Source organism: Symphalangus syndactylus, chromosome 4 (assembly GCF_028878055.3).
Source record: "Symphalangus syndactylus isolate Jambi chromosome 4, NHGRI_mSymSyn1-v2.1_pri, whole genome shotgun sequence".
In the NCBI taxonomy this organism is placed as follows: domain Eukaryota; kingdom Metazoa; phylum Chordata; class Mammalia; order Primates; family Hylobatidae; genus Symphalangus; species Symphalangus syndactylus.
The window spans coordinates 80,190,528-80,199,566 of record NC_072426.2 but is presented as its reverse complement, the minus strand read 5'-3'; the positions used below and the strand labels follow the sequence as shown (position 1 = coordinate 80,199,566).

General features: G+C 62.8%; 1 protein-coding gene across 1 annotated transcript in view; it reads left to right on the top strand.

Annotated features, from left to right (window-relative positions):
* The first annotated feature begins 552 nt into the window (after positions 1 to 552).
* Positions 553 to 9,039, top strand: part of RASGEF1A (RasGEF domain family member 1A) — a 70,430-nt gene continuing 61,943 nt past the window's right edge. Inside the window, exon 1 of the mRNA XM_055275237.2 lies at positions 553 to 641. The gene's annotated coding sequence lies outside the window, so the exon portion shown is untranslated. The remainder of the gene's footprint in view (positions 642 to 9,039) is intronic.

Here is a 9,039-nt window from a genome sequence, read left to right as displayed (position 1 = left end):
GCGATCTCGGCTTACTGCAAGCTCCGCCTCCCGAGTTCACGCCATTCTCCTCCCTCAGCCTCTCGAGTAGCTGGGACTACAGGCGCCCGCCACCACGCCCGGCTAATTTTTTTTTTGGTATTTTTAGTAGAGACGGGGTTTCACCGTGTTAGCCAGGATGGTCTCGATCTCCTGACCTCGTGATCCGCCCGCCTCGGCCTCCCAACGTGCTGGGATTACAGGCGTGATGCCTTATCCTTTTTAAATGAAAGCCTGGCCGCCCTCTCCCGGCGCCCGCCCTGTCCAAGTGCCCTCTGCCCGAGCCCCGTCCCGCGCCCTACCTCCCCCTGCACCTTTGCCCCGCACCCTCCTCCCTCCGCTTCCCGCGCCCGCCCGCCCGCTCCCCGCTCCTCGCGCTCTCGCGCCCGCTCCGTGCCCGCTCGGCGCTCGCTCCGCGCTCGCTCGCTCGCTCGCGCTCCCCGGCGCCGGCTGCGGAGGGAGCTGCTCTGCCCGCAGCTGGCGCAGCGCGGGGGCGGCCGCGGGTGGGCGGGTGCCGCGGGCCCGGGCGCCGAGCATGAGCCGCCGCCGGCGCCGGCCGCGCGCTGCTCGGGGCCCGACTGTGGCGCGAGGGCGGCGCGGGAGCGACGCTGGCCCGGACCGAGGTAGGCAGCGGCCGCAGACCCTCAGTCCCTCGGGGCCCCCGCCCGCGCCTGGGGCCGTGCCCTCCGGTCGCCGGAGCGGGCAGGGCGGGGCGTGCGCGGGCCCGGGGTCCCGCCTGGCGCGGCCGTCGTGGGGCCGGGGCGCGGGTTCCAGGCGCGGGGCGGGGGACGCGCGCGGGGAGGGCGGCCGGGATCCCGGCTTGCGGAGTTGCTGAGAACTCCGCCCCGAGCTGGACGGCGCCAGGACCCCCTGCACCCTCCGCCCCTGCAGGGCACCGGGCGGGCCGGACCGGGCGTGGCAGGAGCGCACGCGGCGGGCGGGCGTGGGCACTGCGGGCAGGTTCGCTGCCCGGGGCCTGGCGTGGGTGTGGGGGCTGGGGAATCGGAGGAGCTCAGGGCTGCGCAGTTGGAAGTTTCCATTTGCTCTTCTGCATTCTGGGCCCCGCCGTGGTATCTCACGCCCTTGCTGTTTGGCGAGGAATTGGGGCTTGAGCTCTGCATTTGGGGGAGAAGGCCAGGGACATGCCAGGTGTCTCCCTCTCCCTGCTGGGCAAGGGTCATTTGAAGGACCACGCTCTCTTTGCCCCAGGCCTTGCCGGCCCCAGGGACGGGGCAGGTGCAGCTGGTTCTGGTCTGAGGGTCGGTGAGTGAGAGGTGGGGGCGGGAGTCCCCTGCTGTGTGTGGAGGGACGCGCTGGCAGGTTCCTGTGCCCTGCATTTCTGGCTGCCTCTGGGTGCTGGACCTGGTGGATATTTACAGAGAGGCGGCTGCCTCTTGGGAGCCACCTGGGGGCAGAGACCTGGTGGTGGCCGGGGCTCCCTCCCTCCCTGCTCAGAGCAGTGAGCTTCTCCCTGGTTCACCCTCCTCACTATTACCACTCTTCTCCCACTGTCCTGCGCAGGAAGGGCCCCGATGGCCGTCGGCCGCAGGATCCTGAAACACAGGAGTCAGGCTGGGTGCAGGGGAGCCTCCCAGAGGCCTTGGTTCCCTCTGCCCCCCCAGGGTTCTCCTGCCCCCTCCGGATGCAGTCTTGCCAGCCCAGCCTGTCCACCTCGGTGCCCTGGACTCTAAGGGGCTCTAGAGGGCCTCCAGCCGAGAGGCTACAGGTCTTGATTCGTGAACCACGGGCAGGCTGCAGGCCTCTGAGACTCAGTTTCCCCATCTGTAGACTGACACGGTTTTGATGACCTCTAAGGACATTTCCACCCTGATGTCCAGTGACACTTTGCTTTGGAACCTCAGGACCCCAGCCCAGGAAGGGGAGATCCGGAGCAGGGGGACATGGAGGACCTTGGCTGGGTGGCCAGGGACACGTGAGTGGGTTCTCTGCCCCTCCAGCCAGTGTGTGTCCTTAGGGCTGTGGGTGGTAGTGACCCAGCAAGGCGAGTGCAGCAGGCCCACAGGCCCTGCTCCTGAGAAGGGCATGAGCTGTGTGGATCCCCCAGGCTCTCTGGTGAAGTGGAGAAGCTGTATCCTCCTGCACATGCCCCTGGGTTTGTGAACCAAGCAGGTATCCCAGGTGTGCCTTGGCCCAAAGGCCAGCCAGCGAGTTTGTTTTTCTCTGGGAGGCATCTTCGAGCTGCCAGCCGGATGGCTCCCTTCCACCTGGCGAATCGTGGAAATGGAACAGTTCACACAGAGCAGAGGGGTTTTTTGGTGTAACTTAGCAACTGCAGGCAGGGGAGGAGGAGGAGGAGGGATAAATGGCATTTGTGCTGGACAGTGGCTGTGGTGGGGAGAGCCACGCACACAGTGGCCCCCGGCAGTGGGAGGGGCCAGCCAGGGAGGAGAGCGAGTGGACGCTGGGACACAGTGTGGCCAGGAGCCCCTGAGCACGCCAGTCCCCACCTGTAGAATGATGCCAGGGGCAGGATGGGACAGCTTTGGTTGGCCTTTGGTTTTTGGCAACAGAACCGTGGGTTTCACAGAAGCCATATTTGTCAAATAGGTCAAGTGAAGGAAGGTGCTGTGCCAAGGCAGGGATGGGGGCAGGGGGTTTGGCTCCCCACTGTCCTCAGGAGAGGCACTGGTGGAGGAATGCTCTTCTCTGCATGGCCCACCCCAGGGGAGGGGTGCTGGGCTGCTGGGGGTAGGTCCCGGGGGCACAGCAGATAGCAGATGGGGAGGAGACTCAAGGCATCTCCCCCACCCCTCCCTGCTGCCCCTTGACGGACCCTCCCTCCCCTTCCCCCTTTTTCTCCTGAGGCCATCTGTTTGGGCCCGGCACTCTGGCTGTTTTTCTCTTGGAGCTTGCAATCTGCCTCCTGTAACTCCCACCCACTCTAGCCTGCCTCCCAGCTCCTCTGCCCTCCCCTGCCCACTCCCTGCTGGGGAGGATGAATGTTTACCTAGCAAGGGTGTGATGTGCGGAGGGAGGGAACTGAAGTGGCACTGGTGGGCTGACAGCCATAGAGGAGGGCCTCTGATACCCACTGGTGGACTGCTGGGGGTGTCAGAGGCCCTCCCCTATGGCTCTCAGCCTGACCTGCAGGGGTCCAGAGAGGGCTCATTGCCCACTTTTTGGGTGTGTCCCTGTCGCCACTTTCTGGGCACAGAGCCTGGGGCTGTGGGTGTGTGAGTGGGCTCTGGGCTGGCCCAGAGTGGCGAGCTGCCAGGAACCCATGCAGAATGTCCCTGCGCGCTGGGACACCAGGAATTCCCCAGCTAGCAGCCTGGGAGCAGGATTTGGGAAGGTCAGCTGGTATGGCCAGCAGTGGCTTGGCGGGCACTGTGTGAAGGGAAGCCCAAAAGCCCCTTGGGGTCCTGGCCTGCTCAGAGTGGGAGAGGGGCTCTGGCCTCAGGGCTCACCAACTGGGACAGGCTGGTAGAGGCTGCTCCAGGCATCATGACAGAGGGCTGTGAGGGGTGACCGGCCAGGAGTGGACAGGTGTGAGGACTCAAGTGGGGCCTGTGCTGTGATGGACAGGGTGGGGGTGTGACTGCTGCTGTGCCCGCCCCTGCCCGGTGGACCATGGAGAGGGAAGCCAGGCAGGGAGAGTAGTCAGGTTGTCCTGGCTGTGCTGCAGCGCCTCCCAGGAAGCACATGGGTGCTTTTGGGCACGGCTCAGGACGACACCCAGTGATCCTGTTCTGGGAAGCTTCTCCCCACCTGTGGTTGCCCGCCCTGCCCTGGGCACTGCCCGGGCTGGGGTAGGGGCTGAGCTGCGGGCCTGTGCTGCCCAGGGCAGCCAGCAGGGGCTCCAAGACCTGCTTGTCTCTTGTGAGCTGGCTGTGGGGTTCTTTGTGAATTCAGGGAGCAGAGGCCAGCACCAGCTCGAAGAAGAGAGGCCTGGGCTGGGACTCTGGACAGAACAGCTCAGGGCGGGCACTTCATATGTGGGATGCAAAGATGTGGCTGTCCGGTTGACAGGTGCTTTTCCTTTTTTAAAAACAATGAAACTTGCTCAGCCGTCCCCACCCTGGTCGCCTGTGCGGGCTGACTTTGAAGACATGTTCTCTGCTCACTCTGAATCCTCACTTCCCACTCACTCCCACCCACGCCAATCTGCACACACCTCCTTCAGTCCAGGGATGTCTTCTTGAGAGGCCGTGGACGTCTACTGCCTTGTTCCCAGACACCCATTTCCTGGGCTCGGCCGGCCCCTGGTTCTCCTCCTTCTGTCCTGGGACACTCAAATTCCCTGTTCCTCAGGACCTGGGCTCAAACCCTCTACCCAGCCACAGCATCTGTTCCCTCCTCTGTGCTGATCCGGTTCCAGCTCCCATCAGCCCCCACCTGTCCTCTGGGTTCTGTCAGCGTATGAGCCTGCTGGACACCTCCCAGATGATGATGCACATCATCATGCCCCTGAACCTTGCCTGCCCCAGGTTCCCCATCTGAGCAGGTAGGCAGCTGGCTCTCCCTCACACCCTCTGCCAGCTTCCCTTTGCCTGGAGTTGTCAGCCAGTCTGGCACACCCCACTCCAGACCTCTCTTCTGCCCCTTCTGCCTCTCCCTGCTCACTGCCACCTCTGTGGGCCAGGCCGCCATCCCCTGGCCAGGACATTTGCAGTGGCCTCCTTACCCAGCAGTCTCTTCCCCTACTCAGGGCATGGCCTTTGCTGGGACTCCCTCCTCCCAGGAGGCTCCCAGCCTTCCTCGGGTGCCTTCCTGAACTTTCCTGCTGTGCAGGGGGCCCGGGGCTGCTCTGCAGCAGCCGCCCTGGGGGTACTTGTCTATGATCCCCTGGGGTTCAGTCTGCACCAGGCCTGTTGGAGCCCAGCCACAAGACAGTGGCTATGCTGGCAGATTCAGCGAACATCCATGGGAGGTGCATGGAAGTGCCTGAGCCACCGTGCATGGTGGGGCAGAGGTGCCTGGCCTGGGCCACGTTGCTGCGCCCACGCCAGGGAGAGGAGAGGAGAGGGAAGCAGACCTGAGAGCTCTGGGACAGTCTGGGGGGATGGTGTCTGGGGTCCTGGACCAGGAAGGAATCCTGGGGGATGGGGCTGGGAGGCCAGCACCCTGTTTGTTGTCATCACCACTTCTGTTTCTCCAAGTGTCACCCTCAGACTCTACCTTGAAGAGAGAGTTCTCCCTGGATCTGGTTGCCATGGCAACGCTGTTAACAAAGAGTAGCTTCAGTGGAGGAGGCTGGCGGGAGCTGGGAGAGGAGAGGGGGCGCGTTCTGATGGTTTATCAGCAGAGCTTGTTTCCCCACCCCCACCAAGGCTGCCCAAATCTGGTGGACCCTCCCCCACTCTCTCTGCCCATGGTGGTCTCCAGGTCTCTGGTACCCAGACCCGCCGAATGTGAATGTCAGGCAGCCTTGAGTGTATCCGGGTGTGTCCTGGACCCCAGCCACAGCTGGGGCATTGGGGCAGGCCTCCTCCTTGGGGCCTGGGGAGACATGCCCAGCCACAGCACCAGGTACTTCCCACGGTGAGGATTTGCATTTTGTCTCTGTACAGACGCAAACTCCAAGGTCCAGATTTCTCCTGCCTGGACTTCTCTGCAGGCTAGTTCTGTGCCCAGCTTTTTCTGGCCGGTGGTCTGAGCATGCCCTCTGGGTCCTGCTTCTCCCAGGGCTGTGGTCTGGATGAAGGTAATGTGCAGCCCCGAGCCAGGCTCTGGGTGAGAGCTGGGCAGCCCCGGCTTTGCTGGCTGAGGAGAGGAGGGTTGGCTCCAGTTGCTAGGACCCAAGCCTCTGCCCTCAGAGCTGGGGGAGGAAGGGTGGGCCGGAGGCAGGGTGAGTGGACCAGCAGGGAGGATGGGGCTTGGATGAGGTTGGGAGTTCTGGGGATGCCCTGATGCTTTCATGAGTTAATTACTCAGAGCAGGCAGGGGGCTGCATCAATTATTCATTTTATTATTGCTGTTAGCAGTGGGTGGCTGGATGAGGAGTGGGGTCCCCCACAGGCCAGGCCAGGCCAGGTGAGCATTGGTGGCACCTGGGAGAGCCCAAGTCCTGCCCACACTGTCCATTGCAGGCAGGGCCCTTCCTGCTCGGCCCTGCTACGGAGACAGGGCCTTCTATGCCCCTTGCCCCTCCCTCCTCTGGCCTGGGTGTCTCTGGGAGCCGGGCTCACCTTGACCAAGCTGGAGTGAGTTGGACCTGCTGTGAGGTGGCCTGCAGGTAGCTGGGCCAGATCAACTGCCCTGTGGGGAGTGGTGGTGGTGGAGAGGGCTGATAGTAAACTGTGCTGGCAGGTGTGGCCAGAGGTCCCAGCTGTTCTTCATGGAAAGGCCATGGCAGCCAGAACCACTTCCAAGAGGGGGTGGGGCCGAGGGGGAGGGTGCTCCCACATGGGTGGGGCCTGGAGGGGAGACCCACAGCTGCGGTCACCAGGCACCCACCAAGCCTGGTGGGTGCACACAGGCTGCGCAGTCAGTGCTGGCTTGCAGATGCCCGCACAAATGTCAAAGAAGCTGCCATTTGGGCCAAGTGTTCCAACTACAGTGCAATTAAGAGAGAAAGTGATAACAAAATAGATAACTCTACAAGAGTCGTATATTTAGAAAACAGAAAATTGAAATGCATGTTTGAATGATGGGTCAAAGAAACAATGGAATAGAAAGTTTGGGGTTAAATGATAAAAATAGAATGCTGTGCGCTGTGGATCATGGCCGTGGAGGGCTACATGCCCTGCTGCTTGCTGACGTCTGGAGAGCCCAGTTGTACAGGAGAAGTCCATGCCCAGGTGCCTTCCTTGACTCCTGCAGTGGGAAAGGTGGGAGGGGGCGGGACAATGGCCAGGCCTCCTATGGGCACGGGAGACTGCTTGCTGGGGTCCTGAGAGGGGGGCGGACCCTAGCTTCTCTGTGGGGTCTGGGTCTGGGGAGCCACCTGGCCCTGCCTGTGGGGACCGGGGTTCCACAGTGGCTCTCTGGCCTGCCATAGCACCCAGGGTTGGACTCCAGGGCAGCACGGTGTTCTCAGCCCTGGGCAGGACGCCAGATGCATCTGGAGGTGCACCGAGTGCAGAGCTGTCTTATGTGAGGTGACTGGGGACGCTGTCAGGGGAAGACACAGGAGGGGATCTCCAGGACAGCACCAGTGCCAGGCAGGGCCCAGGTTGCAGAGTGGAGAGGAAGGAGCAGCAGGTGTGGGGAGGCCGGTGCCCTTGGCCCACCCTGCTGGTGCCCAGGCCTGGGTGTGGTGTACAGTCATGTGCCTGGGGGCTCTGGGTGTACACATTCATTCTGGGTGTGTGCATTCACACCCAGGTCCTGGGAGGGCCCCTGACCAGCCTACTGTCCAAGGGCTCTGCTGGGCGTTTCACTGACATGTGACTTAATGTGCCTCTTTTCGATGCCAGCATCATTACACCGATTTTGCCAATGAGCCTCTGGGGTCTGCAGAGAGGGGCGGAGGCAGAGGTTGAGGCCAGGTCACTCCCGTGCTCTAGGGAGCATGTTAGAAAGCAGGTGGTGTGTTTCTCTGGTGCCTCCCTTCATCTCCCTGAGCCTTCCTGCTGTCCCCGCCCTGCCCCTCCATCCAGCTCCTGAGCTGGCCATCCCCCTTCCTGCCTTTGTGAGTGGTTTCCCCTGCCTGTGTGCCTCCTGAATGCACACTCCCACCTTGGGGCTAAGCTGGATGGCCCCAGTGGGGAGCACCTCCACCCCCTGGAGGTGAGGATGCCCCCTTCCTCTGGCCTATTGAGCCCCTGAACGTGCAGCGGTTGCACCTGGCTTCTGAGTGCTTGTTCTGTGTCCTCTCATCTCGTTCCTGCCTGTGAGGGCTATGACTTAGTGCCTGGGCTGGGGATTCTGATAGAAGGGGTTTAGAGAGGGTATGCTGTCAGGAGACAGCTGTGTGGGAATGACAAGCACCATGCAGGGAGGGGAGGAGGCTGGACAGAGGTGCAGTTGCAGCGGAAGTCTAGCCTGATTCCATGGGGACTCCAGAGTGTCAACTGACCCCACAGCTAGCCTCCCTCTGAGGCAGAGGAGTTGGAGTCAGGCCCCTGCACTGCTCAGCCCTTGGATGCTGGCACTCCAGTCTTCTGCAGAAGGCTGCAAGTGTGGATGGCTGCTGCACAGCCCTGGGGGAGTCTGGGCAGGGCCCAGCTGCAAGTCCCAGGGGGTGCTGCTACTACCCCCAGGCAAGAGGCTACCCACTGTGCCTGCAGGCCCTCAGCCGGTCCCTGGGGGGCTCAGAATGCAACCTCAGGTCCAGCCTGCTCCTGCATCCCACAGCACCATCACCTTGCATGGATGTCTGTCTTCCTGGGGTCACTGTGAGTGTCTGCGGGTTCTTCTCTGTGCTCCTGGCTGCCAGCCTTGGGACCAAGTGTTGTGCTGGCATGTCACACAGAGGAGCTTTGTCTGTTTGTCCAGGGAAGGACTGACTGATGGTCATGTTGTCAACCCTGGGCTCAGGCTGGATGGGCCAGAAATGGGGGAACCAGAGACCAGGGCCAGCCCCAGGCCAGTGAAGGCAGTGTAGGGTGGGGAGCACTGGCCGGGGAGTCTGGGGCCTGCACATCAGCCCCTGCTGCAGCCTTCTCTCCACTCTGGCCCCCAGCTGTCCTTCCCGGGCTTGGTGGTCAGGAGGCCCATGTGCCCAGTGAGCTCTTCCAGCTTGCCAGGAGGGCCAGTCCAGGTGGCAGCACATGAGCTGCCAGGAGAGCCCACCAGGCATGGAGAGGCTGTGCTGAGTGGGTGGATGGTGGGTGTGGGTGGCACAAAGAGAAGACAGAGGCAGTCCCGTTCCTGGGGGCTGGCCTGTGGGGCATCCATCCAGCAAGCCTGCAGCTCAGCAGCTCACCTAAGCCTGCTAGGGTCTCTGAGTCTCCCTGCTGGTGGTGCCCCTCAGCCCACCAAAACTGAGCTGCTCTCCTTCTCCCACGGGGCCAGCCTCCTGGTGTGGCCTGCAGCTTTGCCCCAAGGAAATGCACTTGTCCTCTGGCATCAAGCGCAGAGTGGCAGATGGCCCTGAGGGAGGCGGGGCACTGGGTT